Source organism: Ambystoma mexicanum, chromosome 9, assembly GCF_040938575.1.
Source record: "Ambystoma mexicanum isolate Mex_15411 chromosome 9, UKY_AmexF1_1, whole genome shotgun sequence".
Lineage (NCBI taxonomy): Eukaryota > Metazoa > Chordata > Amphibia > Caudata > Ambystomatidae > Ambystoma > Ambystoma mexicanum.
This window is the reverse complement of record NC_090931.1, coordinates 1,438,853,060-1,438,877,772: the sequence shown is the minus strand read 5'-3', so window position 1 is coordinate 1,438,877,772 and position 24,713 is coordinate 1,438,853,060.

The following is a 24,713-nucleotide window of genomic DNA, read 5'->3' as shown; positions in this document are numbered from 1 at the left end:
CTTTCTTCTTCCTTTCCTCTGGCTTCGACATGGTCAATCATGCCACCCTGACAAAATGGCTCAATGACACCCTTGGCATCACATGACTGCCACTGGACTGGTTGACCTTATTCCTCTACAACCAACCTTTCTTCCCAGGATCAGTTGGGCCGTTTCCTCTTCCATATCAAACTCTCCAACTGTGGCGTCCCTCCAGGCTCTATCCTCTTGCCGTGGCTCTACAACATCTACTTTGCCCCTATGGCCCACCTGATCTCTTGCTTCTCTCATCACTTCCAGTGTTATGCAGATGACACACCTCTACTGCCTCCTCTTCTTCCTCATCCCTGACTGTCTGACTTCTATTCAGGCATGGCGTGCTGCCCAATGATCTCTGCCTTAATGCCTGTAAGATTGATATCCTTCTCATTGGGACCCCAGCTCCCTCCTTCCCTCCTACCCTCTGGCTGCCCTCTATGGATCCCCTCACCCTCTTGTGAGGCAAAAGAAACCTTGGTGTCATCTTTGACTCCTCTCCCTCCTTCTCTCCTCACATTGTGGACCTTGACAAGAAGGCACTCTATCAGCTAAATCTCCTCAGAGGCATACTCCCTTTCCTCCCCTTGCCCCAGAAACTCAATGGGCCTCATTACGAGTTGCCCGGTAAAACCGTGTTCATTACCGGCATGCCGGAATGAGCGCGTCCGTGCACGTATGAACCCACTAATAGCGGGTCATTACGAGTGCGCGAGCACGCGAATTCCCCCATGCCGGTAGTGGCAATACCGCCATGCCGGTAAAGGGCCTCCAAGCCCCCTATACCGGCATCGCGGGGCCCGCCCATTGCGCTACCGCCTCACACTAACCCGTAAATACCGGCACGGTAATACCAGCATGTTATTACCGTGTTCGCAAAAAATGGACCCGGAAATTACGTCATCGCGCAGGAACGGGAAATGTGCCGGAGGCCATCTTTAAAAACACAATCCATTGCCATCCTCCATTACTACCACCACACCCGTGTTGTTGAGTGCCAAAACACAACCAGGATGTCAAAGGCCACCGGAAATAGCTCACAAAGGAAGAGGAAGCAGCGCTTCTCAGATGCTGAATTGGCAATGCTAGCGGACACCCTACAACAGCATGCTGACATAATCCGAAGCATGCGGCCCAAACGCGTAAAAAACAGGTGTGGCAGGAGGTTGTGCAGAGGGTAACAGCAGTGGGGAGCACCCCAAGGAGTGTCCGGGATTGCAGAAAGCACTGGGACGACCTCCGCCTCCGTGTCCCGAAGATCCTTGCGGAGAACCGGAGGGCCGCAATGGCAACAGGCGGTGGCACACACTCCCCTGTTAAGCTCACCACATGGGAGGAGATTGCAAGTGGCTTCATCGACCCAGAATCCATAGAGGGGATCGGAGAGCAGGAGTTCGGGGCAGCTACCACAACAGAGGAAGGTGAGTGAACCATCACATCCACCAATAACAAAACATGATGTGACACAAGTGAGGTGGGAGTCCGATTAGGCAAGGCAATTCCTTTACCCAAGGCAACATCAACTCACCAACAGAATACTGATTGCCACCCCCTGCCCCACATGCATGCTGCGTGAAATATGTAAACCCAACAGAGGTGCAACATGACCCATCCATGCCCATTCCCCCCCCCCACACCTAGAGAATCCATTGCCACCAGCCATGCAATCATTGCCAACATGTCCCCTCAGTACACCAAATGCCACACAACAGAAATGAAATCATGCCTGAATGTATCAAGATATTACACTGCAACAATTCACAGCTGCCATTTGGCAATCTCACTGATGACCTGCATCTCTTCTATCCCCCAGGCACCGATGAGGAAGGTGGAACCCAGGACAGGGAGGCAAGCGCATCCAGTGCACGCAAGGGGACCAGGGCCACCGCAACCCCCTCCTCCGAAAAATTGCCTGCGACCACTCCCAGTGTGCCACACAAGGCATCATCTCTGCAGGGTGCACCTGCTGCGATAGTGCCAGCTGTACCACCGGCCACCACGGACGTCGTGTCCACAGAGGTGGTCGAAGAGGCCGAATAATCTTTGGGATTGCCCAGCCCAACACCCATTGGCACCCCCTCCCTCCCTGTGGAGACAGAGAGCCTGGATGAACCATGTCTCCATGACTCCGACCTAGGAGATTCGGACATCGGCATTTTCGCGGATGACAGTGCCCAGGACGAGGGCCCCACGCAGGTGCCTGCCACCACCCAGCCTTCCACCACCCAGCCTTCCACCACCCTTCCTTCCACCACCGTGCCTTCCACCACCCTGCCTAACACCACCCTGCCTTCCACCACCCCACCAGCCACCGGTACACCTGCGACAGAAACCCCCTTTGAGGTCCGTCTGTCAAGGGTGGAGGCCCTCCAAGACGAGATGCTGCAGATTATGCGGCAACAGGTCATTGCCGGTAATGAGGCCATGAAGGCCATAGCCACGGCCATTGCTGCAAATACAGCTGCCGTGGAGGCGTCCACGTCTGCATTCAGGCAGTGCATGGGGTCACTGACCGAGGCCCTACTAGCCAACATCAGGCAAGTGCAGCAGCCACACTATGGGTCTGCAAGGGGATTGACAATTGACACATCCACAACGTCAACACCTTCCACCTCTGTTCAATCTAGCCCTGTGCGCTTAACACGCAGGAGCGCACTGCGCATGGCCATGGAACCCCCAGACCCAAAAGTCGCCAAAAAGTGACTTTCTGAAAAATGGAAAAAATGTGAGGAGTGAAGGCAACACTGTTTGTTGCGCACATGGGGACATTTGGGATCTGTGGGGTGGGTGAGGGAGTTTGTTGGGGGATTGTGGGAGGGGGGAGTGGGCACAGTTTTGCACTTTCATATAATACACAAGTTTTCTGGAGAACAATCCTTGGCTGGACATCGTTATTTTTGGTGTGCATCCATTTAATGTGTTACGGTGTTCAGTGTCCAAATGACAACATTCCCTTTGTGCATGTTCACATTGGCCCAGTGTCTGACTGACAAAAGTCATTCATGGTCCCTGTGTCTTAAAAATATTCGTCAATTAGTGCTTGGCGTACAGCATGGCCGTCCCGTGCATCACGTACTGGCAGGGGGGCTCCTTCATCCTCACCCGGGCCATGCATGTCAATGTCAGGTGGCAGTGGTACATTCCTTCGGACGCACATGTTGTGCAGCATGACACAGGCCATGGTGATCTTTGCCACCTTCTCAGGCCTATACAGGAGTGCCCCACCAGACCTGCTTAGGCAGCGCAACCGCGCCTTCAACAGGCCAAAGGTCTGCTCAATCACAACACGGGTTTGAGTGTGCACACGATTGTACTCCTCTTCATGGCTGTTCTGCGGGTTCCGCACAGGGGTAAGTAGCCACGGCCTCAAGGGATATCCTCCATCACCTCCATCACCTGCAAGCAGATACAAATAGGTGTGTGTCACTCTGAACTGACACCTTCAGGGAGCACGGTGATGGCAGCAGCTATTAGGTGGGAGCATGCACATGTCCCTGTACGTGTACCAAATAGTCACCTATATGGAATGTATACTGTAAAGAGGTGTGGAACACTGGATGGGGTTGAAAAGATGATGCAGGGTGTAAGCATGCATGCTGAGGCAGATGTGCTGTGGCAGTGCGACAATGTTTAGCCTCCAATTCATGCAGTATACTCTTTGCTATGCATGGTCATAGTGGCCGCATTGGCACAGTTGCCATCCTATTCAGTCATGCATTGCTTGCCATCACCATGGTGCCCTGGTTGTGCCTCTTACTTGTTGTCATCCATTTGCATCATTTGTGATATGTGGCCCAGTGATGTGTCATTTTCAGTTTGGCTGTGTCAGGTGAGGAGTGTTTAGCTCTGCATTCATTCTCCACTCACTGGCTATTGCCACCCAGGTTTACTTGTAACCCCCCCTTTCCCGGCCTGGTAAACTACCCCCCCTTTCCCACCCAGGTGTACTATCCCCCCCCTTTCCCACCCTGGTAAACTACCGCCCCTTTCCCACCCAGGTGTATTATCCCCCCCTTTCCCACCCAGGTGTACTATCCCCCCCTTTCCCACCCTGGTAAACTATCTCCCCCCTTTCCCACCATGGTAAACTATCCCCCCCCTTTCCCGGCCTGGTAAACTATCCCCCCCTTTCCCACCCAGGCGTACTATCCCCCCCTTCTGCATCCGCACACATGAGTACCCCACAGCATGGCCATGGGCCTGTTGTGCAACTCACCGAGCAGCCAGGCACGTGGTCCAGCATGTCGCTCCATGTGACGGGGTAGCGTGGAGTTGCGCAGTACCATGGCATCATGTGTGGATCCAGGAAATCGGGCACAGCAATGGGTGATGATCTTGGTGGAGTCACATACCATTTGCACATTGATGGAGTGGTATTGCTTGCGATTGCGGTACACCGCCTCTATGGCATGGGGGACAACCAATTCCACATGGGTGCAGTCGATGGCACCGACACAATTGGGCATGCCTTCCAGTGCATGGAAGCCTACTTTGGTTTCGGCTATCTCCTGGCCAGTCCGTGGTAGGGATATGTGGGTGCTTGCGTGCTTCAGGAGGGCATTCAGCACTTGGTTCAGCATGCGTGAGAATAGTGGTTGTGAAATGCCATGCAGCTGGCCCACTGTGTGTTGGTAGGTGCCTGTGGCCAGGAAGTGTAGCACAGACACCACCTTCAGTAGTGGGGGGATGGCAGTGCGTATTTGTATGTGGCTGGCAATGTCGATCTGTATCATGTCCACTATGGTGGTGATGGTGTCACGGTCCAACCGGTACAGGGTGTCGATCTGCTCAGGGGTTAGGTTGAATGGGCTGGGTCTGGTGAGAGGGATTGGTGGCTGCCTACGAGGCGCTCGTGGCTGCGCTGGTGGTAATTGCTGGGCCTGTCTGACCCTCCTTCTCCTCCTGCATCTCCTCTGTTCTGCCTGTTCTTGCTGCTGTTGTTGTTGTTGTTGCTGTCGTTGTAGCAGTATAAGCATGTCCTCCTGCGCCATCATTGCAAATGCTAGTGGTAGCATTTTGGTGTAGGAAGGGGTGTGGTGTGTAGGTGTGCTCCTTTTGTACCGGCCCACTCTGCATTGCCTACACCTGTGGGGGGGTTGTGGTGTGTAGGTGTGCTCCTTTTGTACTGGCCCACTCTGCATTGCCTACACCTGTGGGGGGGTTGTGGTGTGTGGGTGTGCTCAGTTAATACTGACGCAGCCTCCTTTGATTCCCCCTATGGGGATTGTGTGCACGTGTGGCAGCTGCCTTGTATCTTGGTTGCTGTTTGCGGGTGGTCCGCGATGCCTGTTTTTCCCGGCATCGTGCAGCCCGTTGTTACCGTGTTCACGATGCCGGTATTTGCATGTTTGCATGGGTTGTGATTGCCCCCTATTACCAGCATGCCGGTATTTACTACCTGAAGAGGTGCGTGTACGCGCCTATGCCGCTATTAGCGGCACCGTAAATAACGGTGCCGTTCATACCGGGTTTGCGGGTCAGAATGCTACGGAACATTAAATGATGCCGGTATTTACATACCGGCATCATTTTTCCCTTACCGGCATGACTCGCAATGAGGCCCAATGTCTCTTTAGACTGGACTACTGGAACAGACTCTTCCTCAATCTTCCTTTCTCCTCCCTTCGCCCCCTTCAACTAATCCAAAATAGGACTGTGAGACTTATTCTTGGCCTCAAGCCCAGAGTCTGCATCACTCCAGCCCTAAAATCTTTCCACTGGCTCCTGGTTGCTGCTGGGATCAAGTTCAAGACCCTCTGCATTATCCACAAGGCGTTCTAGGGCCTGGGACCACGCTAAATCCAACTCTCTTTTGCTCTAGCACCTTGAAGCGTCTTGTGTGCTAGATGAAATTACCAATCATGATCTCAGACCCAAATAACCGAACAGACTCAAAGAATATGGCAAAGTACTACTTTATTATCAGTTCAAGATAAAGTAGGGCAATCTGGCAAACAAAAAACTCTAGTTCACGGACTCATACTTACATTTAGATTATACAACGGCTTTATACCTCAATGTATGTCAGCTAGGACATCATCGTATGTGGCAAACTGTAAAACCTATTACAGTGAGGGATTGGTTAACAGAACATATCTACCTACATGTCATATAAGCATTAGTGATATTACTGGATGCCCCTTTTCTAACAGGCATGCCTTAACCCACCTCTAAATACGTGTAATACAGATTATAGCAGAATAACAGCAGCGGGTTAGCCTGTGCAACATTATATACCGTGTTGCTACACAGATCCTCTGATTGGTTGGCATTCTCTCCCAACCTTCGACTTTCAGCACGTGGAAAAATGAAACTCAGGTGCAGAGAACAACGTCAGACTACTACCCACTTTCCCAATTGGTCCATCATCTCTCATCGGTCAGGCCCTATGCCAAGGCTTCTTCTTTTTAGTTGACCTTGCAGCCTGTTCCTGTTCTGGGATGTTTAAGGCAGTGTAGGTACACCATTATCTTCATCTGGAGCTTAATGAATAGTCCTTCTTTTTGACTTCTGAATCACGTGTGAGGAGAACACGATTGTGTCCATTTCAACCTTTTATTTACTGCTATATGATTTAATTAAGCTGGATGCCATTACTCCTCTTGGGCTCTGGAGACTTGCTCACTCAACCTTCAATATACTTTTCGCATCTGTAATTGTCCAATACTTGGCACTTGCAGATGTTTTCTTCTTTGCTTAATCTAAGAGAAATATGTCTTACTCACATAGCCTATCCTTTTGACTCCCTTTGTGCCTTGCAATTATTCCTTAATGTAGCATCCTTGATCCCAGGCCAATAGACTAGTCTTAGTTCCTCACACAAAACAGTTTTTCCAGCAACTCCTGACTCTGCAGCTCTCGCTCTGTCTCTGAGGTAGCTCGATTGGTTTCAACACAAGTCTGACACCCATCTGTCCATCATGGCAGCCTTAGCCACTTTATATTTTCTTCTGCAGCAAGCCTCTATATATCTCATCTACCTTGCATTTCTGCATGTATACATTCACTTCATCTCTACTCACTCATTTCTTTACTGCATATGATTTCTTCATATTCAATTACATGTTTCTCATGTTATTCCAGTTACACTTTATCCTTTAAGTATTTTCATATCGTTTCAGTGCGTCATCATGTCTTTCCTTTATGTATGACTTCACTCCACTACCTTTCAGTGCAACGGCATATTCAACACTGTTGTCTGAGTGCATATCATCTCTTATACACTTGATGTGCTATTGGGGTGATACCTTGTGTCCCACATAGGGCTCTTCTCCTGCTGCTCCAGTATGATGGAGGTGAGTGGGCGGGAGCCTGAGATGACATGTCCACCTGCTCCTCTACAGTCTCTCCCTAAATAACTCCATGCTAGAGCCCTTCAGCCTTCTAGCTCCAACTCTCTGCAGATCAGACGTTTCCATAGGAGCCTCCCTCTGGAATGGTCTCCCTGCCACTCTCTGCCTTGAGCGGGATCTCCTTAAGTTCCTGAATTTCCTCAAGACCCCCCTTTTCTCTTCTTCTTTCCCTCTCACCCTCCCCTGTTTACCCTCCGCCCGTATGCTGCAGTGACTGGCTGCCTGGTTTCCCTCTGAGTTCTACATGGCACCAGCACCCCCCAGTCCACCCCTTTTCTTGCCCTTAGCATGTGGACTCTCATCCCCTGTACCCCATTCTATCCCTGGCACTTGCCCACCTGGCCTCTCCTTGTCCTCGCCTAGCCCCGATGACCCTCTCTTCACCCCCTCTTTTTCACTTGCACTCTCTCCTCTTTGCCCTGCACTCCCCTTCCCATCGTAGCACTTCTCATTTCGTGCATATCCGCACTTCCCTCCAGCCTCGCTCCCTCACACTTCTTTTACTGTGTTTCTAACTTGCAACCAAGCCTCCCGACCTTTGAGTTCTGTTAATGGTCAGACTGTCTGCAGGACGACTGTTTAGACTAGGTAAAGAGACCTTGTACTACAAATGAACTGCCGTCTTAATATTGTCTACGCTAACAAGCCTCATCCACAAATACTTCCTTTTGCTTTAACAGATAGCATCCGAATAGGGACCCTCAAGATTGATGCCATCTCATTGAAGATTTCACGTGGCTATCGGACTGAGATCAGATGGTGAGAAAGGGGGCCCCTTCTTGGATGAGACGCGACACCTCAATAGTACTGCATGACCCGATCCCGGACGGTGAGCACGTGATCCGAGATGGCATCTTGACGAGGGTCCATATATCGAGGCGGGCAGTTTTGCCGAAATCACCAACCACGAGGGTCCTTTGTTGTCCTTAGTAATCCTATCGGACCTACCTTAGTTCTTTGATCAGGTGAGCCGTGCCCCGATTCCTAAGTATCCTGATATTTGATTTGGCGCATTGTCCTCGCGAGAACAATTATTGACCAGGTAACACCAGAAATCTGATATGCCTGAGAAATGTTCTGCCTGTTTCAGGGCATTATTCCGCAGAGAAAGACAATCTTTGGAATTTGGCCATCCGGCACCACAAGAGGGGTCATCGGCATGTACTATGTACTGTAAGTACGGCATTGGTAGTATAGTGTTTATCGATATTTGGCATAGACAAACCAGACATGCTTCCGAACTTCAGTGGCCAATCAATGGTAGCTTTGAGATTTCTCGTATAGAATATTTAGAATCTATATTATTAAAGAAAAAAGCTAGAGCTGCAGTGTTTGATGTATTACAAAATTGGAAAAAATAAGCTATGCAGCAACTTAAAAGTAGAGAAAAACCTGCGCGCTGACATATGTTGAACGCAGAGAAAGCGTTATTGTATGATCAACAAAAACAGTCAGAGTCAGTTAGAAACATGGATAGGGCTTTTCAACTTGGCATTCAGAAAATATATCCGTCTAAAGATTTTCATGTATCAGATGAACTGATCAATAAGCTTTTAAATGAACAAAGGCCTGGTGCCACTACGCCACCTCCGTATGTACCTATTCCTGCTGCTTTACCTCTTCCTGTTGTTGTTCCTCCTCCTGCAGATTTTCCTGAACCTCTTATTACTCCTCTTATTGCTCCTCCACCATTAGCTATTGTTCCACTTCCTATTGTCGCTCCTCCACCTATACCTCTATGTTTATTTTATTATTTATTTATTTATTTAAACTTTTGTAACGCGCCAACATGCGCGCAGGCCTCAGGGCGCACAAAGAACAGAACAAGGACGAAGACAACAGGCATAAAAAACGGAAGGATAGAAGAATCAGAGGATTATTCCAAGTTGAAGAAGTGAGTCTTTATAGCACGTTTGAACACGGTATAGCTTTGGATCTGCCGTATCCTAGCTGGAAGTGTGTTCCAAAGAAGGGGACCCTGAGCATCAAGGGTAGTACCTCCAAATTTGGCTGTCCTAAATTTAGGATGTTTGAGAACGATCGGAGAGGAAGAGCAGAGGTTCCTCACATTGGGTTTGGTGCTAATGCGGGATAACAAATAGATGGGACTGCTTAGACTGAGGCATTTGTGGGTCGTGGTAAGCATTTTATGTGTTATGCGGTGTTTGACAGGAAGCCAGTGGAGTTTTTTCCTAAAGGTAGAAATGTGTGTACGACGAGATTGATTGAAAATGTTACGCACTGCATTATTCTGCGCCACTTGTAAAGATTGGATATTAGAGGCTGAGGTGCCGGCCAAGAGACTGTTACAATAGTCCAATCTTGAATTAACCAGAGCAGTGGACAAAAGAGCACAGTTCTCTTCCGAGATGAATGGTCGAATATATCTTATTCTCTTGTTTATAAGACCACAGCTGGATTTAATGCAGGAAACATGGGATTTCATGGAGAATTCTTCATCAAGAACTACTCCTAATGTCTTAACTTTCTTTTGAACGATAATGTTATTGTTGGCTATATGGAAACTGTCGTAGTTAGAAACAAGTTTCGTCCGAGTGTTTTTAGATGCCATGATAAGGAGTTTGGTCTTTTTATAGTTCAGGGCAAGAGAATTGCAGGCCATCCAATCTTGTATGGCTTTGTATATTTTGCTGATGGTTTCCGTGTCCCTGCTATATGAGACACTCAATTGTATAACAACCTGAGTGTCATCGGCGTAATTTGTATATTGCACTCTTAATTTGTTCAAGAGGTCAAGAAGGAGCCGGATGTAAAGATTGAAGAGCAGCGGCGATAGACAGGAGCCCTGAGGAACTCTGCATGTCTGAGAGATTGAAGAAGATTGATATCACCAAAGCAAACCCTTACCATTCTGGGAACCAGGAAGGATGCAATCCATTTGGATGCAATCACAGAGCAGTTGGCGACCTCTGCCTGCTGCTGTGGGTTTGATAGATTTGTCTCTTGCACCAGTAATAGCACCTTTGTTACCTATTATACAAGACTTATCTACTCATTCTCTTCCAAGTGGCTCTGCTCCGCATGTAGTTGATAAAGGAGCAGAATCAAAGATTGTAACTCATGATACAGTTTCTAAGGAAAGAAAGCGAGATCTGAATGCATGGGCTAGACAGTGCATGGAGAAGGGTGAACAATATGATGTTTTTGCTACACTCTCTAATCTAGAAGGTTTTCCTGAGAAAGTTGTTTTTATTGAAGGACTGGACTTCCTCTTCATTTATCCGTAATGTGGAACAGACTGAATGATGTAGATCTCCCACAAGGGTTGAGGGATCTGAATGTTTTAGCATATTAAAGAGATACTGCGGAGAAAGTATATGAGCACGTCGAGAGGGTTTTTGAGTATAGAAGGGAGTTAGAAAAGTTACAGAATGAAGAAATAGATGGTGATAGTTTGAGCGCTATTTTTGTACAGAAACGGTTCCTTCCTCTTAGTAAGTCAATGAGTGAAGAAACGCGAATTTGCACGAGAGAGGCACTTAGATGGATTTCAGATATGTTGATATCTCCTGTAGAAGTATATGACACGTATAGTCAGTATACGCCAGAAATGCAGAGGAAAGTGATACACATAATGGTAGAATACCTGCAGGATGAATGTATAAAAGGAAAGATTTGTTGTCCCACAGAATTATTGAATATCTACAAGAGAGCGTTTTCGTCTGACACTCCTTCAGCTGCTTTAGCGCTCGATTTGGCTCTGTTGCTCAGTAAACGTTCAGAGTTGCCTACTTCTCAGTTGCCTATGAGAGAGGTTCCTCCGACATTCGTTCCCAAAGTTCAGGTTCCGGCTAATGCCACAACGGGTGTAGCCGCCTATGACATTGATGCACATTATGTATCACAGTTTGTTCACGTCCCGTTCTCAAGACAGGAAGTGAACACCATCAGACAATCAATCCCAGATACTAGAAAGAATCTGACATGGTTCAATAAAGAGATAGAATCTGTTTTGCAGTCGATTGTATTTACTTTGGGTTATATAGATTTGTTATTTCCTGTGCTCCTCGATTTGTGGAAACAGATTAGGACAGTAGACGATTTACCAGGGTTAGGGAACAAATGGAATAATTTGGCTAGACAAGATAGAGGTAGACCAGCTGTGAGAGACAACCACAGGTAATACTGACTTTGCCTGATAGAATAGTGACAAAACTGAAAGCCTTAATTCCTGAGAGAAGGATTGTCTGGGACAAACTTACTGCTTGTATCCAAGGAAAATCTGAGGGCGCTACCGAATTCTTTAATCGGTTTAAACAAGTATTTTCAGATTTTAGTGGGCAAGATTTAAGCACAGAGTCTGGAAAAAGATTATTTGTCGACAAATTTGTGCGTGGATTGCTACCTGACATCCAGTCGTAAATTATGACTTCTGAGTGCACATGGCAAGCAAAGTCTCAGTCTGAAGTCTTGCATATGGCTCAGTATTATGAAAACCGAGTTGAAAACTAAGTTGTTGTTTCAACAGATTGTTCGAGGTCCTAGAGGGGGTAGCACACAGTTTAGGGGACAGTATGTTCCACAAGGTAATGTACCGTTGGGTCCTGCACTTGCTTATTGCAGACAAGAGGGTCATTGGCGAGCACCATGCCCGATCCTCCAGCAGAGGTCAAATAACACATTTGGTATCATGGGTAGATGATCCAGAGGCCGCCCTGCAGCAGGGGGTAGAAGCCAGTTTTCTCAGAATTCTCAGTCTTTTTCGCAAGACAATCAGCCACTGAGTATGGATAACAGAAATATTTTTGATCATCCTTCTACTGCATATCTCTCTGAAGACCTTCCCTTTGATGATATATTGTTTCGCTAGGATTGCCCGAAGCAGGGTTTGGAACCTATACCTATTCCCGTTAATCAGAAAGGTCCCTACCTTGAGATGATGGTGGGAAATAGGAAACATCTATTTTTGATAGATACAGGAGCACAGAAGTGTTCCATTGACCAGTCACAGGTTCCAGACATTCCACTGTCATGGCAAACTAATGTTTCTGTAGGGTTTTCTTGTACGCCAGTGGTTAGTCCGGTTTCTTTGCTCGAACCAATTTCACTGGGTCCATTCACAGATGACTATCCATTTCTTTTGACATCAAACTGCGGTGATAATTTGTTGGGGTTGAATCTGTTGAAGGAATTAAATGCGGCAATTCATTGTTCTTTGGATGGAGTGCATTTGACGACTTTGCCACAGCAATTTTCTGCTTCACAGTTTCTGACTAGACCTTTGCCGCTGGAATTTAGTGACGGTCCGGAGTGTTTATGGGCGATGGATGACAATGATATCGGCGGTTTAACAAATTGAGCCTGTTAAAATTGTCTTGAAACCAGGAGTAAAGTTGCCACGTATTCCTCAGTATAAGAGTTTGATTGATGGTGAGCAAGCTTTGAAGTGCATAGTTTCCGATTTTGTACATTGTGGGGTAATTGAAGAAATTGCAGGTAGTTTGTTCAATAGTCCGATTTTACCAGTGTATAAGAAAGGGGATGATGCAATTCCTTTCCGTTTTATTATCGATTTGCGTGCTATCAATAAGAGCGTCTGTCCACAATTTCCTATTGTGCCTGATGTGACAACGATATTAACGGTGATTCCAGTTTCTGCTACTCATTTTAGTGTTGTAGATCTTAAGAATGCTTTCTAGTATCCCTATACACAAAGATAGCAGATACTTGTTCGCCTTCACCCTAGGGGGACGCTCGTTTACATTCACTCGTGCACCACAGGGGTACATGGAAAGTCTGAGCATTTACAGTAGGGCTTTGAAAGAGCAGCTTGATACACTCGAGTTGCCTGTTACTTGTACATTGCTCCAGTATGTCAATGACCTTCTTTTAGCTGCAGATTCAGAAAGTGCCTGCAAGGAGGGCACCGTGTTATTGCTTATTAACCTAGCAAAGCATGGCCATAAAGCTTCTCTAAAAGAATTTCAATATTTTCGACAGGAGGTCGCCTATTTAGGCTATCTCCTGTCAAAGGAGTGAAGAAGATTGACATCTGAGTGGATTAAAATAATTTCTGGCATGTCTGTCCCAAATACGCAGAAGGAAGTCAGAGCCTTAATAAGAATGACTTGTTACTGTAGGCAGTGAATCCCAAACTTTTCGTTAGTGATTAAACCAATGTTGGCTTTGACAAAGAAGGGCATTTCTTTGCCATTGCCATGGAACTTGGAACACCAGAAAGCTTTTGATTTGCTCAAGACTGCACTGTGTTCAGCACCAGTTTTGGGCACACCAAATTATGAAAAGGCCTTCGAGTTGTATGTGCATGAACGTGATGGATGTGCTTTGGCTGTGTTAACGCAGGAACATGCGGGAAGAATAGGCCATGCGGTTACTTTTCTTCCACCCTTGATCCTGTTGCATGCGCTTTGCCGAGATGTCTGAGAGCTGTCGCTGCTGCTGCGTCTGTAAAACAGAGCGAGGGTATGGTCCTAGGCCATGCTTTAACTTTGTTGGTACCTCACTCTGTAGACGTTCTATTAAATAGAACGCAAACACAACACCTTACTTCCGCATGATTAACGAGATATGAATTGATCTTGTCTGCACTTCATATTAAAATTAAGAGGTGTTGTGTACTAAATCCGGCTGAATTATTACCTCTCCCGCAAGATACTGCTTGCAGTGACGAAATGTCACATGACTGCCTTTATGCCACAGAACAAGAAACTAAAGGCAGGATTGATTTGAAAGATACACCTTTGAACGATCCACAAGGGGGAGCTGTTTTGCGATGGCTCCTGTTTCAAACTTCCAGATGGTACATACACTGCTGCTTATGCCATCACTACACTAAGCACGGTTGTGGAAACCAAAATAATTTTGCATAACTCCGCACAGGCCGCAGAGATTATTGCATTGACTCGAGCTTGTGAACTTTCCGAAGTGCTTAGAGTAAACATATATACTGATAGTCAGTATTCATTTGGGGTAGTTCACAACTTCGGTAGACTTTGGGCAGAACGAGGTTTCTTGACCTCACATGGAACGAAGATTCAATATGGCACTTTGATAGTTCAGCTACTCTCAACGCTTGCACTCCCCACTCAGCTAGCAATTATGAAGTGCGCGGCACATCAGAAAATCATAGATGATGTCGGAAAAGCGAACGCTTTCGCTGACCACATAGCCAAACAAACTGCTACTGATATCCATTCAGATATTTATGCTACAAGGGAAGCCACAAATGTCTGTACCATAGACAAAGGAATTGAGTCTATAAAGAATATCCAAGCCGATGCCACTCTAGAAGAAACTAAGCTGAGGGCTTGGCGAGGTTGGATGATGATGGGTGTTGGGTGGATAACCTCGAGGGAAAATGGATGCTGCCAGACGCGTACATCACTATGATGGTTTCATTGGCTCATGGTCCCACTCACATATGCGCTAGGAAAATTTGTAAAAATGTTAGAAACTGTCTGGGTAAATGTTAACATCCTGAAAACTGCTGAGCGTTTTGTCCAGAGTTGTATGGTCTGTTTACAGCACAATATGGGGAAAGGTACATCAACACCAAGGGGTAGTTTCGGTCCACCTTCTGTCCCTTTCGAGGTGATCCACTTTGACTTTATTGAAATGGAGCATTGTAATAATTTCAAATTTGTTTTGGTTGTTATTAGCGCTTTTAGTGACTGGTTTGAAGACTTTCCTGTAAAAGATGCCACAGCAATGACAATGGCGAAAACCATGCTTAAGGAATATTCTCCTAGGTTTGTTTTGCCGAGGGTCATCTGGTCAGACAATGGTCCACATTTTATCGCTGCTGTAATTCTACAGATATGTGCGGGATTACAGATCGATAAACAGTTCCATTCGGCCAGACACGCACAGAGTGCTGGATTGGTAGAGAGACACAATGGAATCTTGAAGAACAAGCTCGCTAAGATGTGTGCCGGGACCAATTTGAAATGGCCGGACGCCTTACTGATAGTGTTACACTCGATGCGAACGGCCCCACAAACTAGGACTGGGCTCTCCCCATACAAGGTGGTAATGAGTAGGCCAGCTAACATTTGGAATCTTCCTAAACCCAGGGTTTTGAGGGATTTAGAGCATGTACTTCTTTATGAATATTGTGAACGGTTAACTAATAATCTGTATACAACAGGTGCGAGAAGCCCTCCCGGCTAAAAAAAAGGGGCCAGGTCATAGCATCCGACCTGGCGAGTGGGTGCTAACTAAAGCATTTGAGAGAGCATTCTGTCTCAAACCGAGGTGGAGAGGGCCTTACCAGGTCCTATTGGCCACACAGACTGCTGTACGAGTAGCTGGAAAGAAACACTGGATCCACGCTTCGCATGTCAAGTGGATACCTTTCCCTTTGCCACGCGATGAAGAAGATAAGGAGAAACTTACTTGCTCCGTTCCCAATGATCATCCAGCATTGAGCAGTATTGAGGGTGCTTCGGAGACACTCCCTGAGCAAGCGGGGCCTGGGGAAACAGCTACTTCATCTCCACTCTCTCCTGCAGATCCTTTTGCATCTTTGTCTGGTTTTGCTGCTAATTCACCACTTCCATCAGGAAGCAACAACGCACTGTTCGCAGATCACACTGTACCAGGAGTCACAAGGTAGAATCTGCGTCCACGGAGCTAGACTTACTGCACGGTTCGGCTGCGCCCACAAGGAAAGTAACCATAGGGCTTGTCCCCTGCCCCATCTTTTGCATCTGAAGGAAAGTAAGTGGCTGGGGATAGGGAAAGACTAAGAAAACGTGTGATCAGGAGATCACCAGCAAACGGACTTCAGAGTTTTTCACAGGAATCTTTTCTTCAAAGGAACAATGCCTGTTATCACTCCTACTCATACGGAACAAACAAGTGACTGTGTGGCCAACAATAACAATGGACGATCAAATACATGGTCTTTCAAGATGTATTGTTTTCTTGTAATTATGTTAACTGGTTTCGTAGTATTAGTTGCCTTAGGATTTTGGTATATTGAAGAAGTACGCCCACTTCAAACATTCTTGCCTACTGAGAATGTTCCAACTGTATCTAAACCTTTCGTGCACCTGCACACTCTATCTCCTAGAGACTCACAACATAGACAGAGCTATCATAATAATATATTACTGTTAATAATGAATGCAACCCATGCCATTTTGAATAAGACCGACTGTTGGGTTTGCTCTCATTACCACAACATGGAGAAAAAGTGTTGGGCTGGTATATTCATCCTTTGCCTCTAACTACTACATGTTATGTTTCTCTACGGGCACTATTCTTTGGCTGATGGAATGATAGCATCTCAGGGAACTTTGATGGAACGAATTTGAACGAGTTTGAAAGGCGAGTTTTAACACCTCTGGGATGCTCACTCTTCGCAAATAGGAGCAAGCTTAATGTTGCTTCTATTTGGCCTTCTGATAGACTGTCCCGACCTTTTCAATCCTTGATTTTTTTTAAGATGGCTCCTATAGCTAATAGGGATGCCACAGCAGTTTATTTTTGTATACTAAGGAATGGCACTCAGTCAATGGGCGATTTCGAGGGTTGTACCAATGTTGCAAACTTGACCAGTGAGGACAGACCTTTGTATGTAGGTGAACCTGTCTACTTCTTTTGCAGTAATTAAGCTTTCCCATGGTTACCTAGGGATTGGCAGGGAACCTGTTATTTGGGAATTCTGCTGCCAGGGGTATTTATAGCTAGTACCACAGAAATCTCTAGGGCTCGTCCATGGTGGGACGAGAGCTGTGATACTCCTCCACAAATTCTGGGTGATGTAGCGAAATATTTTGTACCATGTTGGTGGCAAATTATGAATTCTGAGGATATTAGGAGACTATCGAGAGTACTGGAGAAAACCATCAACCGGACCACTGATATACTCTACAACATGACTCTAGAGCAGAAAGCAATCAGGTTAGTGGCGCTACAAAACCAGATGGTATTAGACATCATCTTGGCTGAGCGTGGTGGAGTATGCAAATTAGCAGGGTCCTCTTGCTGCATATTCGTTCCAGATTCTTCCCCAACTATCTTTAAGGCAATACAAAATCTGCATGTCCTAAGCTCCGAAGTGCATGTTCCCCAGGGAAATTGGGATCTTAGTGCTTGGTTTTGGGACTTCTTATGATCTTTGGGATGGAAGTTTCTCTCAGTCTTATTGATTATTCTGGGTATTCTGTTGTTTTGCTGTTGCTGTATACAATGTCTTCCTGCCACATGTTCAATGTTAGGGGGCTGTTGTGCACAGACTGTGGGAACGTTAGGACCAAAGGCACACGCACCAGAAAGAGTGACCAATGAATTTGTGATAAAGGAAATTCCCGCCACAGATCTTATGGCGATTGATATATCTGATGAATGTGATTTAGGTTGTATGGACATTGAGACGTGGAGTTACTCGTAAAGCGACTAGTTTTTCGTTTAGCACTTGGCTTAGGCTAATAGGAAGGTTTGTTAAACGGAAATCATATTATGCCTCCTTTTGATTTATATTGGCCTAAGCCTAGTCACTCTATGAAGAAAACCGCGTTGCAAAGTTCCGATTTAAGATCGACTTCGCCACCATTTTAGAATCATCCACTATTTTGATTTCTGTTCGTATGATTCTCTGTTCTAAAATGGTGGACTGTGTTTCTAACTTGCAACCAAGACTTCCGACCTTTGAGTTCTGTTAATGGTTGGACTGTCTGCGGGCCGACTGTTTAGACTTTGTAAAGAGACCTTGTACTATGAATGAACTGTCGTCTTAGTATTGTCTACACTAACAAGCCTCATCCACGAATACACATCGGCAACAATGATGTACAAACACCAAGCGTGGACACAGGCTGAACTACATTGTGTTGGGATATAGACTAAGGCTTACTGTGGGATCCAAGAATATACATCGCCATTGTAACTTAATGGAAATGCAAACTCATGTAATCTGTCTGCATATTATTTTATAAGCTGTATGTGAACTCAGCACAAACTCTAGACCGCAGATTATTAACACGAAGAGGGGCTGGACAATATTATTCGGAAATGTATAAAAAGCATGAATGTTCAGATGTCCAGCACTCTCCCTCCTCTCTTTGATGGGCTGGTACTCATTGTGGTGTGGAAATCGATATAATATTGTGACCCCAATCGCATTGTTTAAATGTATGTTGGCCTACGCCAAGCTGTCTAAAGAACATTGTGAACATAGGTTCCGCGGCAAGGTCTTGACCTCAATGTATCGTGTAAGCCGCCATCTTGGATTTAGCCGCCATTTTAGGTATTCTTGCAGTGTGGAAGTCACCCCGAACCACAAAATGGAGGCCGAATGACATTGCAAGTAAGACTTCGGCCATGGTGACCTCCGCACACGTGAATAAACAATATGTCCGCAGGCTACCTGTTAGGGTCATGAACTAAGACCCTGTCCTCTGTTCAACCTCTTGTAAATCTGTAACTGTATCAGCGGAACTGATCTAATGTATGTAAATTGTATGTTCGACCTGGCTACGAACCCTAGCCACAGTTCCAGGAATGGTTAACTTGCAAGAGGGCTGGCCAATGTGGTACAAATGGTATAAAAGCCCGAGCATCCAGATATTCGGTCTCTCCCACTTGCGGTACGAAACCTTATCGTTGGAGGTTCGTATGTGAGTCAGAGAGCCGAATAGCTATTCGCATGTCAATTGACTTTGATACTTTGGTAACTTTGATTCTTTGAAATAAAGCGCTTTATATGGTCCTTTGTAACCTGTGTTGGTGTGTTTCCATTTGGGCTTCCCGGCCTCATGTCAATATTTCTGTTTCCACAGTTGGCGCCCGAATAGGGACCCTCAAGATTGATGCCGGATCATTGAAGGTTGACGCAGACTATCGAATCGGATCGGACGGTGTGATTCTGCGGGCCCGACCGATCGAGACGCGATACCTCGGCAGCGCTGCACGATCCGATCCTTGGGCGATAGTCGTGCGGTCTGACACGGCATCTTGACGAGGGTCCAAATCCGAGGCAGGCAGATTTGCCGAAACCACTAAACGCAGGTAAAATTTGTTAGTTGAAGTCCTTTGAAAACCGTACGGTCCTCCTTAGGTTTGGTCAGGTGCAGTCGTGACCCGGCTCTTAATTTAACCCTGACATTTGAATTTGGCGTATTGTATCTGCAGACACAATTATTGGACCAGGTAACACCAAGTCTTTGAGAAATGCCTGGGAAATTGTCTAGCTGTTTTAGGGCTCTATTCCGCAGCGATCGACAATCCTTTGAATTTAGCCGTCCGGCACCACAGGAGGGGTCGCCGGCGTGTACTATGTACTGTAAGTATGGCATTGGTAGTATTGTATTTAATGATATTTGGCACAGACAGACCAGAAATGCCTCCGAATTTCAGTGGCCAATCAATGGTAGTTTTGAAATCCCCCGTATTGAATACTTAGAGTCGATTTTGCTTAAAAAGAAGGCTAGGCCAGCGGCCTTCGATGTGTTACAAAATTGGAAAAAGGAAGCATTACAGCAGCTTAAGAGTAGGGATAAGCACGCACGACGTCATAAAACGAATGCCGAAAAAGCATTGTTATATGACAAGGAAAAACGATTAGATGAAACCCAGAGAATGGATAGAGCTTTCTCGCTCGGAGTCCAGAAAATTTACCCTTCTAAAGATTTTCATGTTTCTGAGGAGTTTATTGAAAAGATATTAAATGAACGGAGGCCTGATTCTTCAGCGCCACCTCCATATGCTCCTGTTGTGGGCGCTTTGCCCGTTCCTGCTATTGTTCCTGTTGCTATTCCTACTCCCCCTACGCAGCCTGCTGTTTCTAGTTCTTTGGCTGTCGCTCCTCTGTCTATTCCGTCTGTTACATTACCTCATTCCTCTGCACCTCTGTTAGGTTCTCCTACACTTTCGATTCCGGGGAGTCCTGTATTCACTGAATTAGACCTTGGTGCAAGGTCGAAAATTGTGACTCGTAGTACTGTTCCTGCGGGCAGGAAACAGGAACTATTTGCTTGGGCTAAACATTGCATGGAAAAGGGTGATCAAAACGATGCATTTTCAACATTATCAAATTTGCGCGATTTTCCCGAGAAAAACGTTTTCATTGAAGGACTGGGGATTCACTTAGGTGTAATGTGGGGTAGACTGCAGACTTCGGATCTCCCACAAGGGGTGAGAGATCTGAACGATTTAGCACTCTCGAGGGATACCGAACAGAAGGTACATGGGCATGTTGATAAATTGTTTGAGTTTAGACAGGATTTTGAAAGATTGCGAAATGAGGATGATGAAGACGATAGGATATATATGCAGAAACGGTTCCTTTCGTGCCGAAGATCAGCACCCGAGGAAGTACGGATTTGTACTAGAGATGCGGTCCGATGGATCTCGGATTCATCGATACCGCCGGATGAGGTATATGATACATATAGCCAATACACAGTAGAAATGCAAAGGAAGGTAATTCAAGTGATGGTACAGCACTTACAGGAAGAATGTATAAGAAAGAAGGTTGGTTGCCCCATAGAGTTAATAGGTATTTGTAAAAGAGCTTTTTCGCCCGACACCTCTACAGCTGCCTTAGCGCTCGATTTGGCCTTATTACTCAGTAAGCGGTCGGAGGTCCCGATATCTCAGTTGCCTATGAGAGAGGTCCCTCCGACCCATGTCCCAAAAGTAGAAATCCCCGCCAACGCGGCGACTGGTGCTCCCGCGGTGGATATCCCAGCACACTATGTATCACAGTTCGTTCACGTCCCGTTCTCTCGACAGGAAGTGAACACGATCAGACAATCGTACCAGATATTAGGAAGAACCCGACAGGGTTTTATAAAGAAATCGAATCCGTTTTGCAGTCTTCTGTGTTCACCTTAAGTGACATGGATTTATTGTTTCCAGTACTTCTGCCTGTTGATGTATGGAAACAAATACGGACAGTAGATGATGTGCCGGGATTAGGGGATACATGGGTAAATTTAACTAGACTAGATGGGGAACGTCCAGCTGGTGAGAGACCACCCCAGGTAATACTCACTTTACCCGATAGAATAGTTGCCAAATTAAAAACTATAATTCCAGAAAAAAGGATTATTTGGGACAAGCTTACGGCCTGTGTCCAAGGAAAAACTGAAGGTACCACCGAGTTCTTTAATAGATTTGAACAAGTATTCTCCGACTTCAGTGGACAGGATTTGGGTACCGAGTCGGGGAAGAGGTTGTTTGTGGACAAATTCGTGCGTGGATTGTTGCCAGACATCCAGTCACAGATTATGTCCTCGGAGAGCGCTTGGCAGGCAAAATCTCAGTCAGAGGTTTTGCATATGGCTCAGTATTATGAGAATCGGGTTAATAACGAAAAAGAGAAAATCGAAAAAAGAAGGGGTGACCTGAAAACTAAGGTATTATTGCAACAAATTGTTAGAAGCCCTAGAGGAGGTACGACGCAAACCAGAGGTCAGTACATTCCAAGAGGAAATACTCCTCCAAATTCTGTAAACATTAATCAGTGTGCTTATTGCCGCCAGGAAGGTCACTGGCGAGCACAATGCCCTGCCCTCAGTCAGAGGTCAGGAGGCACATTTGGAGGTATGGGTAGGCGACCACGGGGCCGCCCTGTAGCAGGGGGCCCTGATAGGGGTCAGCTTTTATGAAATCCCCAGCAACCTTTTTCGCAGGAAAATCAGACTCCGAGTATGGATTCAAGAAACATATTTGATCACCCTTCCGCCGTCTATCTCTCTGAGGAACTTCCCTTTGATGAAGTTCTGCCTTACTAGGATTGCCCGAAGCAGCGTTTGGAACCACTACCTATTCCTGTTATTCAGAAGGGCCCCTATGTTGAACTATTGGTAGGGAATAGGAAACATCAATTCTTGATTGACACTGGAGCACAAAAGTGCTCCATTGACCATTCTCGGGTTCCAAACATTCCCCTGTCAGGGCAAACAAACGTTTCTATAGGGTTTTCTGGCATACCAACTGTTTGTCCGGTCTCTGCGCCGGTGTCTGTTTCTTTGGGTCCTTTTACTGACCAGTGCCCTTTTCTTCTTACTTCAAACTGTGGAGAAAACTTGCTGGGGTTGAATTTGTTGAAGAAACTGTATGCGGTGATCCATTGTTCTCCTGACGGAATAAGATTGACAGTTTCACCTCAGCAACCCTTTAACTCCCAATACTTGACCCGACCTCTACCTCCTGAATTTGACATTGTCCCAGAATGCTTGTGGGCAATAGACGACAATGATGTCGGGATTTTGCACATTGACCCTGTAAAGATAGTATTAAAACATGGGGTTAAGCTACCGCGCATTCCGCAATATAAAATTTCGATTGAGGGCGAGCGCGCTTTGAAATGCATTGTCTCCGATTTTGTGCATCGTGGAGTGATCGAAGAAATTACACGTAGCTTATGTAACAGCCCGATCTTACCGGTATATAAGAAAGGCGACAACGCAATTCCGTACCGGTTTATAATAGATCTTCGTGCTATTAACCGGGTAGTGGCCCCACAATTTCCAATCGTGCCTGATGTAACGACGATTTTAACAATGATCCCTGCTACGGCTACGCACTTTAGCGTCGTAGATCTAAAGAACGCCTTCTTTAGTATTCCGATACATGAGGAGAGCAGGTATTTGTTCGCGTTCACCTTGGGGGGACGCTCGTTTACATTCACAAGGGCGCCTCAAGGGTATACTGAAAGTCCTAGTATTTATAGTAGAGCCTTAAAAGAGCAGCTCGACACCCTTGAATTGCCACCCACTTGTACGCTGCTTCAATATGTAGATGATTTGCTCCTGGCTGCAGACTCTGAGGAAGCTTGTAAGGAAGGCACTATATTGTTGCTTGTTCATTTAGCTGAGAATGGCCACAAAGCTTCTCTTAAAAAATTTCAATATTGTTGCCAGGAGGTTGCCTATTTAGGCTACCTCCTGTCAAAGGAGGGGAGAAGATTGACACCTGAACGAATCAAACACATTTCTGGCATGTCTGTCCCAAAAACGCAGAAGGAAGTCAGAGCCCTGATAGGGATGGCGTCCTACTGTAGAATGTGGATCCCAAACTTTGCCCTAGTGGTAAAACCGATGTTGGCTTTGACGAAGAAGGGCATTTCTCTGCCACTGCCATGGGAATCGGAACAACAACGATCATTTGAGCTTCTCAAAGCCGCGCTGTGTTCAGCACCGGTTCTGGGTACACCAAATTACGATAAGGCCTTTGTCTTGTTTGTGCATGAGTGTAATGGATGTGCTTTGTCTGTGTTAACACAGGAACATGGAGGGAAGAATAGGCCATGCGGCTATTATTCCTCCGCCCTCGATCCTGTTGCATGTGCTTTGCCGCGATGTCTGCGCGCTGTTGCTGCTGCGTCCGTAAAACAGAGTGAGGGGATGGTTCTAGGCCACGATTTGATTTTGATGGTACCTCACTCTGTCGATATTCTATTAAACAAAACTCAAACACAACACCTTACTTCTGCCCGGTTGACCAGGTATGAATTAGTTCTATTTGCTCCTCATATCCAAATTAAAAGGTGTTGTGTTCTCAATCCGGCCGAACTTTTGCCTCTCCCGCAAACCACTGCTTGCGGTGATGATGGATCACATGACTGCCTGTATGCCACCGAACAAGAAACGAAGGGCAGAATAGACCTCTCAGATACTTCTTTGGAAAATGCGGAAGGGGAGCTGTTTTGTGATGGCTCCTGCTTTAAACTTCCGAATGGCACATCTACAGCTGCCTATGCAGTTACGACCTTGAATAAGGTCGTAGAAACTAAAAGGATTCCGCATAACTCTGCGCAGGCCGCAGAGATTATAGCGTTGACCCGTGTTTGTGAGCTCTCCCAAGGGCATAGAGTTAATATTTATACGGATAGTCAGTACGCCTTTGGGGTGGCTCACAACTTCGGAAAATTGTGGTCGGAAAGAGGGTTTCTGACCTCACATGGGACCAAGATTCAGCATGGTCCCCTAATAGTACAGTTACTTTCAGCACTCTCACTCCCTAAACAGCTAGCGATTATGAAATGTGCAGCTCATCGTAAGGTCATAGACGATGTGGGCAAAGGAAATGCTTTTGCAGACTCGATAGCTAGACAAACAGCCACAGACCTTAGCACAGACATGTATACCGCAAGGGAAGTGAGAGATGGTTGTATAATAGATGAAGGCATTGGGTCTGTACGGGATATTCAGACTGATGCCACTGTTGATGAATCTAGGAAGTGGGCTGAAGGCATGGGGAAATTGGATGACGAAGGGTGTTGGGTGGACGCATCTAACGGGAAATGGTTGCTTCCAGATTCTTATGTAATTGCAATGGTTACGATGGCACACGGCCCAACACATGTGTGTGCCCAGCAGATCGTAAAAATACTACAGCAGGTTTGGGTCAATG